Source organism: Canis lupus, chromosome 15 (assembly GCF_011100685.1).
Source record: "Canis lupus familiaris isolate Mischka breed German Shepherd chromosome 15, alternate assembly UU_Cfam_GSD_1.0, whole genome shotgun sequence".
Lineage (NCBI taxonomy): Eukaryota > Metazoa > Chordata > Mammalia > Carnivora > Canidae > Canis > Canis lupus.
Genome location: NC_049236.1, coordinates 39,823,526 through 39,844,501, shown reverse-complemented (window position 1 = coordinate 39,844,501; position 20,976 = coordinate 39,823,526). Strand labels below are relative to the sequence as shown.

Sequence of the window (20,976 nt, the reverse complement as noted above, 5' to 3'; positions counted from 1 at the left end):
GACATATTAGTAAGACAATCTTGGACCTTCCATTCTAGTTTATCTTCTATCTGAATAAGCCACATGAATGAGTCCATGCGCAACTAGCAAAGGAACTACTCAGCTGACTCATAGAAATATGAGAATTAATTATGAGTGATTATGAAATTAATTATGAGTAATCATTACTCCTTTAAGTCATTATGCTTTGGAGTAGTTGTTACAAAGAAAAAAATAACGGATACAGAAAGCAGTACCTGGAAGAGGGAGGATGTTAAAAAAAGGGGGGGGGAGCTAAAACATATGGCCTTGGTTTGGAGATTGGGAATTGGGCAGAGCCTGGAAGGGCACTAAGGAGACTACTCCAGAAATTGGAAGAACAGTGAAGAAATTACTATAGGAACCTGGAAAGGGGATGGGTTATATTTTGTAATCGTGAAACAATTGGCAACACTGTCACCTGTGGTAACTCAAAAGGTGGAAAGTTTCCTAGTGAACTTGCGGACCAATGATTAAGGAGATTTCCAAGTAGTATAATGAATGTGCCAGTTGGTGTATTTAGCTGCACATGATAAGATTCATAAAGAAAGAGATGAATTGAGGAAGGTGCTGTTCATTTTGCAAGCAGAATTTAAAGCAAATTACAAAAGGTTCAAGACATGCTAAGTCAAAACGTAAGGCTGTTTTGCATTTTTTGGTCTTTCCATTGGGCAGAAAATTCTCAAATAAGAAATGGCCCCAGGTATCACATCATGGGTATAAGATCCATTACTAAGAGCTCAAAAAAACTTAAGGAAGTGTCTAATAGACATTCGCATCTGGGTTAAAGGACTTCTCAGATTGTCAGAGGCATTAGTTCATAGCATTATTCCATAGTAGTTTGATATGCTCAAAATAGAAAGGAGTCTGTCTCAAAAAATAATGGATATACATTTTCTGGCACAGAGTGAGTCCTAAAAAGGCTCATAATAAATCCATAAAGAGTCATGCAAATTGCTTTAATGAGACCAGTGCCATCTTGAACAAAAAACTGACTTGGCAATTTTTCCCATTATTCAGTGAAGTCTATTTCATCACCCCTTTAATGAGTTATTATTATTATGACCTGCTGTGACCAATAGAACTGTTCTACTTCTGAAGCTAAGCTTCAACAGACCTGTGGCTTCTGTCTTCACCATCTTGGAATGATGTCCTAAGACCATGATTCCATAAAGAGACCAAGAATGAAATACTCCAGGAGAGACTTAGCCATTCGAAGCATACCAATCAACAGCCAACATCAAGGACCTAGCCATGGGAATAAGATCTACTTGATCCTCCAGTTGAAATCAGTAGCATGATCGAGCCCAGGGAAAACCACCTGGCCAACCCATAGAATTATAAGAAATAATCATTATCTTTCTAAGCCACTAAGTTTTAGGGTAGCTTGTTACATAGTATTAGATATTGATTATAATCCCCTAAATAAACAATATGGCATGTTGGCCATTGTCTTATTGGCATCTGAAGAAAGTGAGTATTTAAGTAATGTATTTACTCTTTACAAATGACATCTCAATGTCAGTTTCCAGTGTCAATGCAGAAGGAATTCATTTGCTCACTTATTTATTCAGTCAGTATACATTTATTGACTCTGTGTCAGGCACCAGACATATAAGGACCAAAAAAAAAAAAAAAATCATGATCCTTCAAGAAGCTTAGTGGAAACATCAGGCAAGGAAAACCCAATTAAATAGTCTGGGGATTGTTATGACAAAGGTAAGCACAAGTCCCTTCAGGAACACAAGTAAGGACATTCATTCATTCAACATTCATTAATTTCCCCACTAGGTATCAGGGTTTGATCTAGATTTTGGAAAGATAGATGAGACAGAAAAAAAAAATCACCTGTCTTCAGAGGCTTACATTCTAGCAGAAGAGATGGATAATTTGCAAATAAAAAGTGAGATTTCCACTGGTGTTAATAAGAAAATAAAGGGGATGAGGTATAGAGCGATGCCATCAGACACTATTTTGGATAGAATGAACCTGAAAGAGCTCCCTGAAGAGTGGACGTGTGAGCTGAGAAGTGGAGGATAAGAAGTAAGCCATGCAAGAGGGAAATAAGCCCAAAGGCAGAGTGGTCAGCAAGTGCTAAGAGCGTGGGCCTGGAATTCAGGAAGAACAGCAAAAGCCTGATGAGGCTGGAGACAGGTGAGCAAAGGGACAGTATAAGAGATGAAGTCTGAGAGAAGATAGCTTTCATTTGGCCTTGTTGACTATGGTAAGGAGTTTCAATTTTCTATCCTAAATAGGAATCATTGGTGGGCGTCAAGCATGTATGTGACTAGGAAATCTTCCTGAGGGTGGTGGGCTGCCTTTTGAATTTAATCATGAGCAGGCATTACATGAGGCAGAGGGCATACAGTGGAGATGACCTACTCAAGAAATAGCGTCCAGAAAATGAACTATTCCTTTGAGGGAAAAAAAATTAAAGATTTTTATCTTGTGTCATTCTTGAAATAATTCTCAGGTGGATCAAAGATTTTTAAAATCATAAAATTATTGGAAGAAAATATAAGAAAACACATCCATGACCTGTGTGAGTGAAAGGGTGAAGAATTTCTTAAACAAGAAATAAATGGAAAAAAATAAATTCGACTATATTAAAATCAAAAAGACAGATCAAGACACCATGAACAGCTAAATACATGAACAAACCAGGAGGAAATGTTTACAGCATAAGTAGTAGCCAAAAATCAGTACAAACAATATAAAAACAACTGCTATAAATAAAAACAGAAAGGATAAACAATCCATGAAAGAAACTAGCAAAGGATATAAAGAGGAAAATTCACTGAAAGGAAAATAAAAGTGGCCAATAAACTTTATAAAACGTCTGAAATTAATTAATAATCAGAAAAATACAAATTAATATAAGGAGATACCATTTCTACCTATCAAAAGTTTCTTGCAAAAAAAATAAATAAATAAATAAAATTTAAAAAAAAGTTTCTTGCATGACAATGTGTATTCTCAGAGTCTGCTGGTGGTGTCATCGATTTTAGTCTTTCTGGCGGGCCCCCAAGCAGTGTATATTAAAATAAAATGCAATTCTGACTCTTAAATATCGTCCTTTGCACAGGCGCACAGGATGTTGACTGCAGCATTGATTGTATTCAGAGCAGAAAGTAAAATCTCCAAGTTTTATTAGGATTTTATCTCGAAAAATAACAATGATTCAAAACGATGTTATATTCACACATATCAAATGTAGACACTGGAACTCTGCTATAATGCTCAGACCTAAGCAAGAAAAAAGCTGCGTGACTTCCGCGCGGTATTTCCCTTCACCATCAAGTCGCGTTATGTCAGGAGCATTTTGACACAAACTTATAAAGGAAAAGGAGTACGAATAGCTGACAGTCGCTTGTCACCAAATGTGGAAGGGACGAGCTGAAAGAACAGAGTTGCCGGGGGAGGGCACAGGGGCCAGGGCAGGAGGGTGGGAGGGAGGGGAGCGAGGCGGTGGGCATGTCCGGCAAGGAGGACACCTGCGCCGCGGGGACCGGTCCCCCTGAAGGAAGAGGGGCTCCGAGGAGGGACACAAGGACACTGTTTCTGTTTCTCTTAGCCCTTCCTGTTACTAGGATGAAAGGGGAGAGGAGGCTCGCAGCCCAACCAAGGGGAACTTCTCCCATCGAAGAACCGTAACCTCGTGCCTTTGCCTTCCTGTGGCCACCCCACCACCCAAGGACCAGCCAGCCCTTTCTCGTGGGTCACACGGGGATGGGGACGCGGGTCCCCCCCACCTCCGCTTTCCCAGCCTGCAGCTCTGAGCCACAGCAGTGCCTAGTGGCTCTGGGACACCCCGACTGGGGGTTCACGGCCCGACCGGTACTCCCAGACCAATCTCGAGGCTGAAGCTGGCGTTGAGCGCCTCCTCTTGCCCCTGCTCATGGCAGGGCCCCTACAAAACACCCCACGGGGCTTTAGGACTCTTCGCACCTGCGCCCATCACCCCTGAAATCCGCCAGCTGCTTTGCGCAGCCTCCCGTCATCCAGGTCTCAGGTTTTGCCAGCTTCCCACAATGTGGGGGTGGCAAGGAGAGGGCCACAGGGTCACAAAGGCCTGCCTCGTGCTCAGGACCTGCTCCTTCCTAACTGCAACCCTGGATGGGCTCTGGGTCCCCTCAGAGGGCACGTGGGCTGGCTCAGCCAGTAGAACATGTGACTCTTGATCTCAGGGTGTGAGGCCTAACCCCACGCTGGGGGGATAGCGTGTTAGTCAAAAAAAAGTAAGAAAAAAAATGAGTTGTCTTCTTTGAGCCTGTTTGCTCACCTATCCAATGAATGTAAGAAAAAACTTCCAAGTAGGCTTATAGTGAGAAGGAAACAGGCGGTGGGGTGAAGCCAGCTCATCAGTGGGCGCTCTCAGGCAGCTAGCTCCTTCACACATCCACGGCTACGCAAACTTCCCTTCCTTTGCTTACAAACTCCCCGGGGCCTCCCAAGGGCTGGGTGGTTCTGTTAGAGCCTGGCCAGGTGGGGGAGGTATGGGAAGGCCAGGCCACAGTCCTCGCCCTCTCCAGCTGTGGGGAGAAACCAGAGGAGCCTGCAGGAAACCACAGCCTGAGAGAGGGTCCCAGGACAAGAGTGTGTCATCCCTGGCTGGTACCTATCAGCTCCCAGCAGGTTGCATCAGCCACATTGCAACACCCCGAGAAAAACAGAAAGGTCCACAGTGCAAATGGCACAGGTCCATAATTTGGAAGAGGGGGTGGCTCAAAGATGAAAGTGTCCAGTATTTCAGAAAATCACAGCTAGAAACCCAGTGATGGCTCATTATTTCAAAACGATTATTTCTCTGCATTTCTTGTCGATACTGCCGAGGTCCTTCAAACCCGGCCGTCTTTAAAACTCAGGTGAGGGCAGCCCCCATGACGCAGTGGTTTAGCACTGCCTGCAGCCCGGGGTGTGATCCTGGAGATCCAGGATCGAGTCCCACGTCAGGTTCCCTGCATGGAGCCTGCTTCTCCCTCTGCCTGTCTCTCTCTCTCTCTCTCTCTCTCTCTCTCTCTCTCTCTGTGTGTGTGTGTGTGTCTCAATAAAGAAATAAAATCTTTAAAAAAAAATTAAAATTAAAATTAAATCAATCAATCAATCAATCAATCAAACAAACTCAGGTGAGTTTCCCAGAGGAAGAATCCAAAGTGAGTCATGTGTATCACCTCCCCCTTCTGAGTAAAAACTCGGTTAAGAGAAAGGATTCAGGCTCCCCTTATAGTTAGTTGCCTAACTCCCTGCGGCGGTAAGCGGACAGGTGCCTTATCTGTAGATCTGGACCTTGGATAATTTTAATATCAAAGTTCTTCCTAACATTTTCTGTCTTTTAAAAATTTTTCTATCCAGTAGTAACATGATAAGTGGAAAGCATGTTTACAACCAAAATCAAAAGAGAAAGCTTTTCAGAGCCACTCTTCTCCTAGGAAAAACTTTTACTTCGGTTAAGCATGGCTTAAATGTCATCCTGTCCCCAGATCCCAAGTCATTTGACATTAGCAAGATTTCCAAAGTCACAGCAAGGTTTGACAAATCACCCAAATCGAGCACACTGTTCAGGTCAGATTGTCTATGGACTCACAACAGAGACATTCCTGAAATTCACCGTCTCCAGTAATTTTCCCGGATGACCACAATGTTTAAACGATAGTCCTAAATTGTTAATAAGGTAAGCAGCTGTTAGACCCCATGAACTCCTGCTTCCTCTTGTTTGTTTTTAGAGTTTCTATCTTTTTCTTCCCCTTCTTGTTTTCAGGACTTTACCTCAAACTCTACTGACTTAGAATTCATTCATCAACCAAACTTCTCAATGTGAAAGAGAAATCCTGAATGACAGCTTCCCCTCTGTCACCTTGAGACAGACACCTGGCCCCTGAGGAATGAGGTTACTTACTTGGGTTGTCTCAGGCTGGAGATGAACCTTCAAGGCCTGGGAGGATTCTGAGTCCAGGCCTCCTCTCCGAACCACAGCGATTTTGCTACTAGCGCTCAGATCCTGGGTTTGCATTGGGGTGAGTCCAGGAGACAGTGGGGTGAGCAGCAGGAGGAGGAAGAGGAGGGAGCTCTAGTAAAAGCTGTGGATGATCACAGGCAGCCTTCCAGCTCAGCAGCAACATCTCTTCTTTGGCTCTGTGCCTCATGAACACAGATTAGTCATTAACAATCCTTTCTCTGATAAATGATATAAACATAGAAAGGAAACTTGGGAGGGCCTCAAGATTCCCAGAACAAACTCCCAGAGCTCAGAGTAGGGAATGGGACCTGGATGAGGGGCCCTGAGGCTCGCCTTGTAAAACACTTCTTCTCAGACTCCCCTGGAGGGTTCTGAGTCCCCAGGTTCCACAGGCATGGTCTGAACTGAACCATCCTCCCCCTCCCCACCCCCCAATTTCTTTTAATAGCTCTCCCACCTCCTGGGGGCTGAAGTTAGCAACTGAGCCTTCCTTTTTTTTTTTTTTTTTTTTTTTGCAACTGAGCCTTTTTGACCCTTTTCTCTCCTGGGCCTCCTAGAGCAAGTAATAACAGATCCATGTGGATTCTATCTTTGGAATTCCTCTTATTTCCAACCCACTCTGTTCCTTGGCTAATTTGGGCCTACCACAGCCTCCTTTCTGAAGAACAACATTGGCCTCATATTCCTTTTCTGTTTCTTTCTTTTTCTTCTCTTGTCTCTGTTTTCCAAGTGGCATAGCCACGTAAAGTGTAGGCCTTGGTCACATGCCTACTTGTTTGTCACAACCCTGGACAAGACACATAGCATCTCTGAGTCTTACTTTCCCCCTCTATGAGGTAGAGGTAGAGCTTCTCATGAGCTGTGGTGAGAATTACATGCATGGTTTGAAATGTGTGAAAAGTGCCTGACCTATAGCAAGCACCCCATAAATTTCATCCATTACTATTTCTCTGCTTTATCAATTGAATTAATATTGACTGGTCATCTGCATACTACATACCTAGTGAGCACCTTGCTGGATGCTCTCCTAATCAAAATCCCCTGAGGGGTTACCACTGTTGAAAAAAATACATTTAAAATGCTTTGGTCTGACATTTAGAAGTCCTCCCACCCTCTGACAATCTCACCCTAATCTATCTTTCTAGTATTTTCTTACCTCCTGTCTCTTCAGAGACTTTAACATCTTGCCCACCTTGGCCAAGCTGCCCTGGCTCTGTGCATTTGCACAAGTTCCTTCTTTTACCTAAAGCACCTTCCTTTCACATCCTCATGTCTGCCAGGCCATCTCAAGTGCTAAGTTCTCCCTGAAGCCAACCCCATTCCTCCTCTGCCCCTACTCTGCCCACCAACCCCCCCCCCCCATCCTTTATTCGTACTTCTCTCACTGTCCCTCAAATCCTCTGACCTTGTATATTATAGTGACCTACTTACCGCTTATACAAGAAAAAATTCTGGAAAGAAAGCATGGTGGCCAACTTGTCTTTGTATCCATCCCTGGTTTTAGCAGAGTGCCTCCCATGGAGAAAGTATTGCGTAACTCTTTGTTAGCTAAATCAATGAGTGAACTGAGAAAAGGACAACTTTCCAAAATAGCGTGAGCACACATGGGTTTGTGGGTGTTGCCCATATATAGGCACATACCCATGTTTCCCATTGTAAAGTTAGTGGAAGGTGTACATTCAAACCTCTCAGGAGTGCTATATTCTACTTCTCTAATTGACTAGCATCCATAGGTCCAACAGGCCTACGGGCTCCCAAATATGGAAGCATGACCCAGACACACCCCTCATCACAAGGAAGAGGGGGAACCCAGCCCCGTAAGTTCTCCCCTCCCACTTGAAGGGTCCATGATGACACTCACCTTGCTCTGCAGCTCTGAGCTGTCCAAAGGACTCCTGCATGACTCCTAGACCAGTTCTTCTTGGATGGTGAGAGCCTGTGTTGTGATTTCATTCTCCCCAGCAGCAGTGGAAGGTGAGGGTTGAGGACATAGACTCTGAAATCTCTTACTTGGGTTCAAATCTCAGCTCTGCCACAAATCAACTGGATGATGGTAGACCTCAGGGTTTAGCTTAACATCTCTATGTGTCCTCAGCTGTAAGATTGACATATAATGACTGCCTGTTCCACAGTGTTACGATGAAGATTAAATCAGTTAATATGTGCAAAGTGCTGGTCCAACTAGAGTAATATAGAGACACACTATGTCAGCATTAGCTACTACTGGTTTTCCCTGAGCACTTCACACTATCATATCTGGCCAACTAGACTGGATCTGAAGGATCTCGGGTAGGGGGAGTGAAAGGTATTGAGGAGGGTAAAGAAAAGGCAACAGCAAAGGCTCTGAGCCAGGAGGTAGCTTGGATAATCCTATGAAGTAAAGAGGGCCCATGTTTTTCAACTAAGAACCTGGAGGAGGTATGAAGAAATAAGGGTTGTGGGGGTATGTGCAGTGGTGTTCTGGGTAACATTTGACAACTGGCTTTCAGAGAGGGGTGTATACACACACGCATGCACACACGTGCACGGAAGCCCTCTCACATGTTTCAACTTTTTAGATCTTAGAGATATAGAACATTTTCACAAATAATAACAGAACACAAAGTTTTTGTGTGTTGTAAATTCCACGTAGCCAATTGACTTCCACTGGGCTTCGCCAAACTCTTATATTGAGCCGATTTCCAATTATGATTTGATCAATGGAACTGCATTCTGGCCCATGAATGCTTTTCCCAATGCATTTGTTGTCATGAAATCACATCCGTGATATACTACTGAGCCACTACCCTCACACAAATTATATTTATTAAATTGTACCCTCTTTCAGTCCCAACACGTATATTGGAAATTCATTCACTAATCAGTAACACAAGCGGCTTCTTTGCTGAATCGGTAGTTTTCAAACAGCGGAAAACATTTCTTCATTTGTGTGTGTGTGTGCTCCTCACAATGTAAGGCTACAAGCATGACACACTTTGAAGTTTAATCTTTCTGATTAACATTTTTCTCCACCTACACAAGAGACAGCAGACATTTCTTTAAAGGGCCAAAAAATAAATATTTTAGGTTTTGCAGCCACATCTGGTCTCTGTCATATCTTGCAGCCTTTTCATAATACAAAATTTCTTCTTAGTTTGCAGGCTGTACAAAGATATCCATGGGCCAAATTCTGTCTGCTAGCCCTGCCTTCCTTAGACAATTGACCAAGCAATAATTCAATCCTGATTTATAGTTTTGCCCATTTCTGTAGTGTAAATATTCTCATCATCATAGCAAACTATCAACAGGATGGTATCTAACATGAGATGGTGTACCATTCCTGAGTATTTCCACCTTACACATACAATAGATATAAATAACCAGAGGACTATAGATAATTGTAAAATATAGCAAAATAACTAGGATGTGATGAGTTTTGAGTATCTATTACATCTTTTTTTAATGTATTTAATTGGAAGTTTATATACTTTAATTTTTGATGTGGCTATGTTTAACAACCAGCTCAGAAATTCCTGAAAACTTCACAAATGGCTCTTGTGAGCCAGAACAAGCCAACTCAGCACCCTACTGAGGGCATGAGGGCCTCTTATATTTAGTCCTTATAAGTTAGAAGCTAGGAAGTATTATCTCCATTTTACAAATGAGGAAACCAAGATTTAGAGATCAGCAACTTGTCAAGAGCCATCAAGCAGGGCTTTAAACTCAGGTTTGTTTTCCCCAAAGCTAACATAGTTTCTCCTATATTTTATTCCACTATTAAGCCGGGAAACAGGAGGTCAAAATATTTATGAAACGCTTATCAATACTAGGATATTTTAATTAATTGTTGAATTAGGATAGAGATGAAGGAAGTTATGAACATATTGTTAGTGATCAACTCTGCTTTAGCATTAGATGTGTTGCATGAAAGTCACTCTGCCAAAAACAAAGATCTCTTTTCACAGAAATTGGTATTTTTTGGTTAATACTTTGGCTTCTTTATCTTCTCCAGGATTCCTCCTTTTTTTTTAATTGAAAATCCTCCCCTCAACCCTAATGAATGAGTTCATCATAGGTCAAAGACTAAATAAAAGATCCCAAAGCAAATGGGAAGCAGAATAGGTAAACCTTGAATGTTAGTATAGCAAAGATGTGACCTAACCTAAGAGCAGGAGGCGCGGGTGACCACCATGGTAAGAGAACAGAGACAGGACACTCAGCGTCGCAGGGCAGTGACTATGAGAACACTAAAATGCAGAGAGGGAGGGCAGGAAAGAAAGTATGGGTAGTTGAGTTGGCCTCTCCCCGTTGGCTCAGTCCTGGCTATGAGTGTGAATCTTGTTCCCAACACTGAATCAGTCTCATCAGAAGTTTGTCTGCAGTGGTCTTTATTCTACTGCCTTAAATAACTTATTTTCTCTGGTTAGGCACCACAACCCTGAAGAAGTTGTACTCTCAAAATCAGAGAAAATTTGTAAGACCTAGGACAGCATGGTAGGGTGAGTATTAGAGCCAGGGACCTGGGCTTGAGTCTTGACTCTGGTATTATCTTATGACCTTGAGCAAGTCAATCTCTGGGTCTTAGTTCTTTCTCCCCAAACTAATAGGATAATGGAAAACAGTGCCCACCTTACAGGGTTATTGTGAAAATTAACATGAAATATCACACGAAAATGCATGGTGTAGAAAGAGCAAACAGAAGCACTGGCAGCCCCATAAGATGTGAGATCTCCTAGAAGCTAGAAATCATGAGATTCTGACCCATCTCTTTACAATCAACCTGAAAGTGACTCATTAAAGTCACGGGGCCTGCATTGCAGAGATATCTGTACCAGAGATGGTGAAGGACATAGCTGGACATTCATTTAAGCCTGGATAGCCAGTCTTAATGATCAGAACCTTTTAAAAATGAAATGTTCACAATATTACTCCGCCATCAGAAAGAATGAAATCTTGCCATTTATAATGATGTGGATGGAGTTAGAGGGTATTAAGCTATTAACTAAAAGAAGTCAATCAGAGAGAGATAAATGCCATATGATTTCATTCAAATGTGGAATTTAAGAAACAAAAGGGGGGCATTGGGAGGAGGGGCAGTGGCCAGGCCTGCAGGCCCCAGGCAGGCACCGACCCATTGCCGAGATGCCCAAGAGTGAAGTCAGCATCTCTGCTGAGGGGCAGTGAAGGAGGAGCCCAATAGGAGGTCGGGGAGGTTGTCAGCCAAACCTGCTCCTGCAAAAGTGGATAGGAAGCCCAAAAAGGCAGCAGGAAGGGATAAATCTTTAGACAAAAAAAGTGCAAACAAAGGGGAAAACAAGTTGAAGTAGAACCAAGAAACAAAAGAAGACCTACCTGCAGAAAACGGAGAAACTAAAAATGAGGAGAATCCAGCCTCCTCCAAAGCAGGAGAGAGAGAAGCCAAGTCTGACTCATATCAGATACCATGTCCTGTCAGTGGTCCCTGTCTCCTTCCTGTACAATCCAGAGGAATATTGTCATCAACTATTTTGTAAAGGCAAGATTTTTTAGTAGCTGCAGAAACATTTTGAAGAAAGAGGGAATCCCACCTCAACCCATTTTTAAACTGTAAATGTTGTTTTTTTTTTTTTGCAGCAAAATCTTTTTTTTTTTTTTTTTTTTTTTTGCAGCAAAATCATTTGCTGGTTGTTTTTTGGTACAAACCAGAAAATAGTAGGATACTGAGTGTGGGAGGCTCTGATTGTCTTGGGTATCAGTTCAACATTCTATAGATGGGGTAGTTTCCATATCCTATAATACCAAGCATACTAAATGGCAAGTTGGAGTCAGTCATGCATTTAATAGGTCTTGAACATTTTAAATTACTTCTATTCCCATGTTGTTTTTGGTACAATTGTTTCTTCAAGAAAACCACTCCTAGATCTTGGCTTTCCCCACCAGAATTCCCATGTACTCTGTTACATCTTGGTCATGGTAGTCCAGTTTTCCTAGGAATGGTAATGTGCTGTGTAGGATTGGAAATTTGAGAATGTAGTGTATCATGGTATTAAATTGTGAATTAATGGGACTTAACCATGTAACAGCCTATCAACATTCAAAGATATTGATACTTGATATACTATTAAGGAAAATTGGCTTCCAAATTTTAAGCTGGAAGATCACTGGAATAACTTTTAGAAAAGGATCACAACCATGTGATTTTTTAGATTTTCGGTATGTACATTAAGAATTGTGTACAAATCGAAATGTCGGTACTGATTCTCAGGACAAACAATAAAAACTCAATTATGAAAAAAAATGAAACAAAACAGATGAATACAGAGGAAGGGATGGAAAATAAAATAAAGACAGAGGGGGGAAAAAGACAGAGGGTGGCAAACCATAAGAGACTCTTAACTCTAGGAAACAAACTGAGGGTTGCTGGAGGGGAAGTGGGAGGGGAGATGGGGTAACTGGGTGATGGGCATTAAGGAGGGCAAGTGATGTGATGAGCACTGGGTGTTATACGGACTGGTGAATTATGAAATTCTACCTCTGAAACTAATAATACACTATATATTAACTGAATTGAATTTAAATGAAAAGCTAAGAGAAAAAATATTGGTTCTTCAAATAAAAAAATATATGTATATTTACAACCTGTTTTAACATGTAACTCATGAGACAGGACATTACTATTTGCACTTAGGAAGCTAGTTTCTCCACTTATCCTAGATCAAATGTACTTCGCTTCCTGTATCTTCCCTGACCCTCCCTTTTTTTTTTGGAGGATTCCTTTATTATTGTTGCTTCTAATTCCTAAGTAGTAATGGTCAGTGTAGAAAAATAGAAAATACAGATAATCATAAATAAGGAAATAAAATGTACTCATATTCTTACCATAGAATATTAACACTGATATATTTTCTTAACTTTTAATACAAAGAGATATATCACATCTCTTTTCTTTAAAAAAAATGTCATGTAGAATATATTGTTCTGACTCTGCTTTCTTCTTTTACTATATCATAAAAATTTTAATAACACTAAATCTTTACAGTCATCACTAATGACTATATATGTCATTATATATATAACATAATTTAATAGCTATATAATATTCAGTTCATAGGTATAAAGCCCTCATTGATCAATGGCCCACTGCTGAAACTTTGACTTATTTCCAATTTTCCTCCACTGTAAATAATACTACAATGATCATTCTTTGTAGCTAAACCCTTGGCTACATCTAAGATTATTTCCTTGGCCTGTTTTTCTAGAGTGGAATTAATGGGTTGGGGCAACCATATTTTTAAGATTCTACAGTAAGGGACGCCGGGGTGGCTCAGAGGTTGAACATCTGCCTTCGGCCCAGGGTGTGATCCTGGAGTCCCCGGATCGAGTCCCACATCGGGCTCCCTGCATGGAGCCTGCTATTCTCTCTGCTTGTATATCTGCTTCTTTCTCTCTCTCTGTCTCTCATGAATAAATAAATAATTTTTTAAAAAAAGATTCTATAGTAAACTTAGCAGGCTGCTTTCAGACAGATGGGGCCATTTTATATTTTCCCAATAGGATCTAAATGTGTCTATTTCTTGCCCTCCACCAGCATGTGAGGGCCTTGCTGGTACTTTTCTTTTCCAGAGGAAATGTCCTATGAGATGCCTTCTGTTTTCAATTAGCCCTCCCAGTACAGAAGCAACATGGACATCCAAGCAGTGTCTTTGGAACTGCATGACATGACCCATTAGTGGTTCATAAAATCAAGTTAGTGGGTCATAAACAGCCTTTGTTTATTTTCAGTGTAATAGTGTATTTTTTAAAATAGCAGAGTGAACATTTCCATTGTAAATAGAAAGATACATACCAATTAGTGGAGCTTTTGTTTTATTGACATACGTGTGTGTTGACGAGGCCTAGAGTTCAATATAACACAGTTGTAAGATCACAGCGGATATCTAACTGAGCAATGGTAAGATCTAGGCAAGATTGCTTAGCCAAGGGATCCCTGGGTGGCGCAGCGGTTCGGCGCCTGCCTTTGGCCCAGGGCGTGATCCTGGAGACCCGGGATCGAATCCCACATCAGGCTCCCAGTGCATGGAGCCTGCTTCTCCCTCTGCCTGTGTCTCTGCCTCTCTCTCTCTCTCTGTGACTATCATAAATAAATAAAAAAAATTTAAAAAAAAAAAAAAAGATTGCTTAGCCAAAAGATCATAGAATCTGGGCTGCTGTGGCTTGGATTCAGGGCTTAATCTGGTGGGGAAGGAAGCCAGAGGAACAGAGAAAGGACGCACATCTTATTTATATTCCCTGGTAGGAAAATGCTTTTGATGGAAATGTGATGGAACTCTCAGTGGTATACAAAATTAGCTACTTAAAAATATATAACATAAGTCATGGTTTTATAGTAGGTTAAATTATAAATTTCAGGATGTGACAAGTAATCTGTACCTCTCTTCTCCACATATTTTCAGCACATTATGTCTACAGTTATAGATCTGCCTCTGCTTCTCCCTACCGGTATCTGGGGGCTACTCATCTATTTCTCTAAGCCCCAGTTTCACCACCTACAAAATGAGGATGTCCAACCACATGACAGCCAAGCCCCTTCTATATCTGTGGTCCCAGGGGTCCGTGCTGTGCTGATCCACTGCAGATTCTTAGAGTCCATCAACAGGGCTGTTTGTGAGCATGCAACATTTGTGGTCACAAGGGGTCTCTCACTTAGAAGGCTCTATGTTTGGATGGATGCTCTATTGTTATGGTTTTGAAAATTCTTGGTAACTTTTTAAAAAAGGTCTCATATTTTCATTTCACAGAGCCCCACAAATTGTGTAGCCGGTTCAGTCTATTAACTTAATAACATAAAGTCTTCCTGATATGAACATGGCATTCTTTCCTCAGCACTGCTGAGAGCTGAAGCAGTGGCTCTCAACCTTGGTAAATAAAGGACAAGCTGCTTCGAGGGTTTATGACCTACACCATTTCAAAAGTCCACTGTGCAATAGGAACAACATATAAGAGAAGCTGTTTAGAACTTTTGTTATGCTCAAGGCTTGCATTCAATTGTTCCAGCCCCAGCTGGAGTGGATTGTCCAAACTGCATTCAACTCTTGTAAAAAAAAAAAAAAAAAAAAAAAGTCTTAAAATAGGATGACCCATTTAATGCCATGTGCTACTATACAGGTTAATTGGATGTGAAACATTCACAGCAGGTTCTCAATAAAAGATATAATAGAACGATGAGGGTCGGTGTTGGGCCTGAGTGTTACATTATGCCCAACCTGCATTTTAAATGCAAAGCTTGCTAAAAAGATTATTAATACATAGAACAAAGAACACATTTGGGACATGGCCCATTTTATATTTGAAAAGGCCCCCATCTGTTTGGGAAATTCAGCTGATAGCTTAATGGTAAGCTATCTGTCTTCAGTGGGGACAGGGCTACTTATCATCCAGAAGGCATATTTTCAGAGCTTTACGGTGGTGATGATACTGTCCTCTTGTGTTTCAGGGGCTGAATATAGGCCGTGACAATGGAGCAGAATCAGATATGATGAAAATCGTGATGCAGTATCCTTAGAAATGATTCTGAAAATTCTGAAACATGGGAGCCAACCAAGTACTTAAAACATCAGTCTTTATACCGTAGAACAATCACTTATTAAACATCTGCTACTCAAAGTCTTTCTTTACCCTTTGCAGAATTCCCTAATCAGCATGGTCCATATGAATGTTATCTCTTCTCCATACCCTCAAAGCACGCCGTGTTCACCCCTCTCAACATACTTTTTATTCATTATTGCAACTGTTTATTTCCTCATTTGTGCCCTTCACCAATTTGTAAGCTTCTTGAAGGCAAGTGCTGTAGTGATGTTTTTTTTAAATCTATCTCCAGTCCTAGCACAGCACCAAGTTAAAAAAATCTCTATAGTTAATTAAGTAAAAGAATTAATTACATGTGATGTATGAAGAGCTCCTGCAAATCAATAAGAAGATGATCAACACGAAAGAAAAAGGAGTAAAACCACATGCAAAGATAATATACAGGAAAAGATGTACATATGACCCCTGAACATATAAAAAGACACATAAACTCAATCATAATAGGAACCATAATAAAAGACAAAAAAAAAAAAAAGACCTATAAATGGCCAATAACACATAAAAAGACATCCACACTCAGTCATAATGAAAGAAATGCAAGCTACATTGGAACACCACTTTTCACCTATGATGGGCAGAGATACAAAGAAGTCTGCTAATATATTGTACCAGTGAGGATGAAGAAACAAGCACTTCCTGGGGCACCTGGGTGGCTCAGCGGTTGAGCGTCTGCCTTCAGTTCAGGTCATGATCCTGGAGTTTCGGGATGGAGTCCCACACTGGGCTCCCCACAGGGAGCCTGCTTACCCCTCTGCCTGTATGTCTCTCATGAATAAATAAATAAATAAATACATCTTTAAAAAAATAGAATGAATGACACAAGCACTTCCATATACTGCTGGTGGAGATGTAAATTGGTACAATGTCTAAGAGGACAGATTGCAAGTATGCATGACCCTTACCTAGTAATTCCATTTCCAGGAATCGATCCTAAAAGACACTTGCACGGGTGTGAAATGATCCTTGAACACAGAGTGAAATTCCAGTATGCTCCACATGCTCTGTAGTGATTGTGAAAATGCTGAAATGCTTCCTTATTTATTGGTAAACAATAAGGTGTACCGAGCCCACACAACACCCTGCTGCTGCTCTGTCATCCAGCCCATTCCCCCGAACCCCCAGACCTTGCGGCACCGGGGCACCTCAAGAGGTCACGCCTGGTACTACAGGGCCGCCAGGACGGCACCACGTGGAGGCCAGCCTCGTCCTCATCGATAGGTGCTCGTGCTGAAAGGGCTGTTAGGTATCTGGAGGTCACTTCCTCGTTCAAGGCTGTGCACCGCGGCACCGAATCCAATGGCAAACCATGGGCCACAGAGCAATCAACAGCTAACAGTTATCGAGAGCTTACGACGTGCCACACGCATTCTGAGCACTTTACACCTGATTCTCATATTTAATCCTTGGCACAGCCCCAGGACGGAGATGCGATTGTGATTCCCCACTTCACAGACAGGAAAATTGAGGCACAAAGAGGTTAAATAAGTTACCCAACAGCATGTAGCTAATCAACGACGAGCTCAGCCTCTGTCGAGGGAGTCTGATGTCAAAGTCTGTGCTCGTAGAACAACATGTGCTTGGATGGAGACAGGTGACACTAATGAGGGTATATCCATGGACCGGAGCCCCAGGGGCCACCAAGAAGGGAAGCTCTTTACAAACTCAGAATGGAATAGCAACCGAGCTCAAGCACCCTTTGAAAAAGGTGTGTAGTGGCTATCTAATCTGTGGACACACACACGCGTGTGCATATGTATTTATAGACATACACATGTGTGTTTGTGTACATATGCGTGTATGCGTATATGCACACACATTCATAAAATCACAAATTGGATATGTAGACTGTGTCTGGAATGATATATAAGAAACTGATAATGCTGGTTGCCTACTTCTGGGGGACAAGGTATTAGGAAAAAATGTCTTCGGTCTGTACCTTGTGCACCACTTGAATTACATATCATGTGCACCTATGTTCTGTCAAACTACAAATTAGTGTTTTATTTTTTATTTTTTTACATTTTTTAAAATTTAAATTCAATTTGCCCGTATGTACTATAACACCCAGTGCTCATCCCATCGAGTGCCCTCCTCAGTGCAAATTAGCGTTTTAAGTGCACGATGTCTACACACAGATCTTGAGGTGGGAAGTCAGAAGCGCCTCCTGAGAGAGAAGGTGTGTGGCTGGTCAGAGGTGGTGAGAGGCCGCCCTTGGGGTCCTCAGGCAGGAGAGAGCCCTTAAAGAAGGGAGAGGTTATGAGGCTACCCGGAGGGCAGGGAGGGCACCCCAGGCTGAGGCAGAGGTAGGGAGACCATGATAAGGGTCAGCACGCCGTGAGGTCAAGGTCACCAGAGGTAGGCCCCAGTGACTGCGCATCCGTGGTGGGAAGCCCAGCTGTGGGTGTGGAGGCTGTGAGAGGGGCCCCCAGGGTTGCAGCCCAGTTAGGCCTCGTGGTGCCCACCCTAGGGGGTGTGGAGGAACATAAACTCGAAGCGCCCAGGCCTCACCCTGTCCACCCAGGACGGGAAGGAGTCCAGCTGCGCAGCCATTCTCCAAGGAGCAACCAAGAAACAAGGAGATAATTGAAGGCTTGGTGGGAGATAGGGCCGAGTGAAATGGTTCAAGGAGCTGATATTGTCAGTTCTGAAAGGAGACAATTACTGTCCCCTGCTTGATGGCACATTGTTGTCAGTAGGACGGTGACCAGCTGTTCTATGTCACCACACAGGAGATAAAGCTGGGGAGGGCTTCGAGCAAGCTCAACTCCACTCAGAGAAAGTCTTTCCGTCACAAGAAAATGAAGTTGTTCATTACTGAGGAAACAGACACTGAAGGAAGATATGGTCTCACTACCCCCACCTCTGAGGTGGGCCTGATGGCGGAGGCACCAAGCTGCACTGCACGCAGTCATCTTTGTGGCCCCCGGGGTCTTCACCTCATCTGTGAGCCACAACGCCAACCTCATAAAGTTGTTATAATGGTTAAAAGAGAGCCTGTGGGGGTGCCTGCGGGGCTCAGAGGTTGAGCGTCTGCCTTTGGCTCAGGTTGTGATCCCAGGGTCTTGGGATGGAGTCCCACGTTGGGGTCCCTGCTCCATGGGGAGCCTGCCCCTCTCTGCCTCTCTCTCTCTATGTCTTTCATGAATAAATTTTTAAAATCTTTAAAAAGAGAGAGAGAGAGAGAGAGAGAGAGAGAGCCTTGTGTAAAGCATTTAAAACAGGGCTCACTATACAATAAATTCCAAAAAATAGCAGCTAGTGTCATTTAGGGTAAGTAGACGGGGCCTGCTAACTGTGGGGGTCTTCAGTGATTTCCATGGTTACTTGGGATGGTCAGTGGTGGTCTTTTTAATTCAAGCAAATATCCCAAGTGCTTCATCAATAGTTTTATGTCCACAGATTTATAAGGAAAGCCTACATTTTTCTGGAATACATAGGAGACCATTCATCTCATCTGCTCTGGTTGTAAGGAGTTCTGATATCAACGATGTTCCCAGAAGTCACATTTCTAACAACCGTACTCTCTGGGGGAGTATAGATGAGAGTTTTTCAAATATTTTGGATTGGGACCCACGATAATAAATACATTTCATACCACAATACAAATGTACACACACATTCACACATGTGTAACTGAAATAAGAGTTTGCAAAAAAAAAAAAAAAAGCTTAGGCCTCTATGTGTCATCTGTTCTGATATTTTCTATTCCAATAATTTTTTATTCTAATTTTTAAAACATTGATCTTGACCCATTAGGGATTGATTTCAGGACCACCCATGGATTGTGACACATGGTTTAAAAAACTTGTGTCAAGTCTAAGAGCATTAGGCAGGTTCCTGAACTGCTCAGGAGTCTACTAGCACAACTGTAAAAAGGAGATTAAATTATCAAGTAACCAAGTAACACTGGGCCTAACATTTATTTAATATACCCTCCTCAATTAAATTTGATTAAATGGCCATTAAAATGCTGTCATGGGAGCACCTGGGTGGCTCAGTGGTTGAGCATCTGCCTTCAGCTCAGGTCGTGATCCTAGGGTCCAGGGATCGAGTCCCACATCGGGCTCCCCACAGGGAGCCTGCTTCTCCCTCTGCCTGTGTCTCTGCCTCTGTGTGTCTCTCATGAATAAATAAATAAACTCTTTTAAAAATGAAATGAAATGAAATGAAATGAAATGAAATGAAATGAAATGAAATGGCTGCCATGAATTAAAGCTCTGAATTAAAGCTGGGCGTAGGTCTTAGCACATTTTATTGGTAGATATCCTCCCCAGTCCAGGTGCTTGGTTTCACCCTCTGATAACAAATGTTCATCAACAAACCTGAAAAGAACATAAGAGCAAGGTGAGAGGTGGCTACAATGCAAGAAACTAATGTGTTCTCCAAAATGTGAAAGAATTGTGCTTAATAGTAAAGCCCAGATGAGAACGAGTTCAAGAGCTACAGAGAGGGGTAAGTTATGTCCTTTTCTTCCATTTAAAAGGTAGGGTGGGGTGGAGCACAATATATTTTAGGAAAAAAAAAACTGTTTCAAGTGGCAAAAATACAAAAAAAATAAATATTTTGTTTCTTAAAGAATACATCTTGGGTGCTGAAAAAATTTAATGGAAAGAGCTCTTACTTCAACTAAGACAAATGAAACTAAATATCAGTATCATTTGAAATAAATTAGCAGAAAGAACAGATGGGCATTTCACCTGTAAACACAGCCCCCTTTAACCTGGTTATAATTCCTTGCCTTGATCTCAAGAGAACTAAATACACACAGTTCTCAAATTTTGCTCCTATCATGATTATAGCTTATCATGACCAATGAAGCAAGATATTAATGGGATAATCATTTGTGTGTTGTCATTCTGTTCTCCAGTGCTTCCAGAAAAGCCACCATTCTACTCAGGGAGACAGATCTCACACACTTCCTTCTCTTTGCCTACCCACTCCCAAGCCCCCACACATCCAACTGAGAAGAAAGCAGAAAACTCCTGAAAGCCCTCTTCAAAGAGATTTAAATGATGACGTGAGAGTAGAGAAGAAAGGGAAGTGCTTTGGGGGGCAAGATTAAGAATTGTAGAGACCCTGAGAGGAATATGGTGCCAACATTACCATTCTCCAAACATAAATCAAAACAAAAACAATACTAACCTATAATATCTATAAAAAGAAATCCAGCTACATTTAGATTTCTTTTGATCAATAAAATGATGTTTTGTAATAATAACTATTTTAAAAGTTTCTGTGTGTGTGTGTGCCTAATCCCCTATGTTGTTGGTACCCTAATTGACTATTTATTCTTCCATTGGGTTTATCTAACCCTTAATGCTTGAAAGGAAAGATATTCCCAAGATTGGAAAGTAGAAGGTTAGTAAGAACCCCCCCACCCCCCACTCTGCCTTGGCTAG

General features: G+C 41.9%; 1 protein-coding gene across 6 annotated transcripts in view; it reads right to left on the bottom strand.

Moving 5' to 3' along the window:
* Positions 1 to 20,976, bottom strand: part of NR1H4 (nuclear receptor subfamily 1 group H member 4) — a 110,987-nt gene that overhangs the window by 65,668 nt on the left and 24,343 nt on the right. For 3 of the 6 annotated variants that reach the window (XM_038558795.1, XM_038558796.1, XM_038558794.1), the window contains 2 exons: positions 7,836 to 8,069; positions 5,915 to 6,150 (listed from right to left, as the gene is read on the bottom strand). The gene's annotated coding sequence lies outside the window, so the exon portion shown is untranslated. Of the gene's footprint in view, positions 1 to 5,914; positions 6,157 to 7,835; positions 8,070 to 11,305; positions 11,426 to 20,976 lie in introns of all 6 variants that reach the window. The other 3 variants (XM_038558798.1, XM_038558793.1, XM_038558797.1) reach the window with 2 other exon arrangements.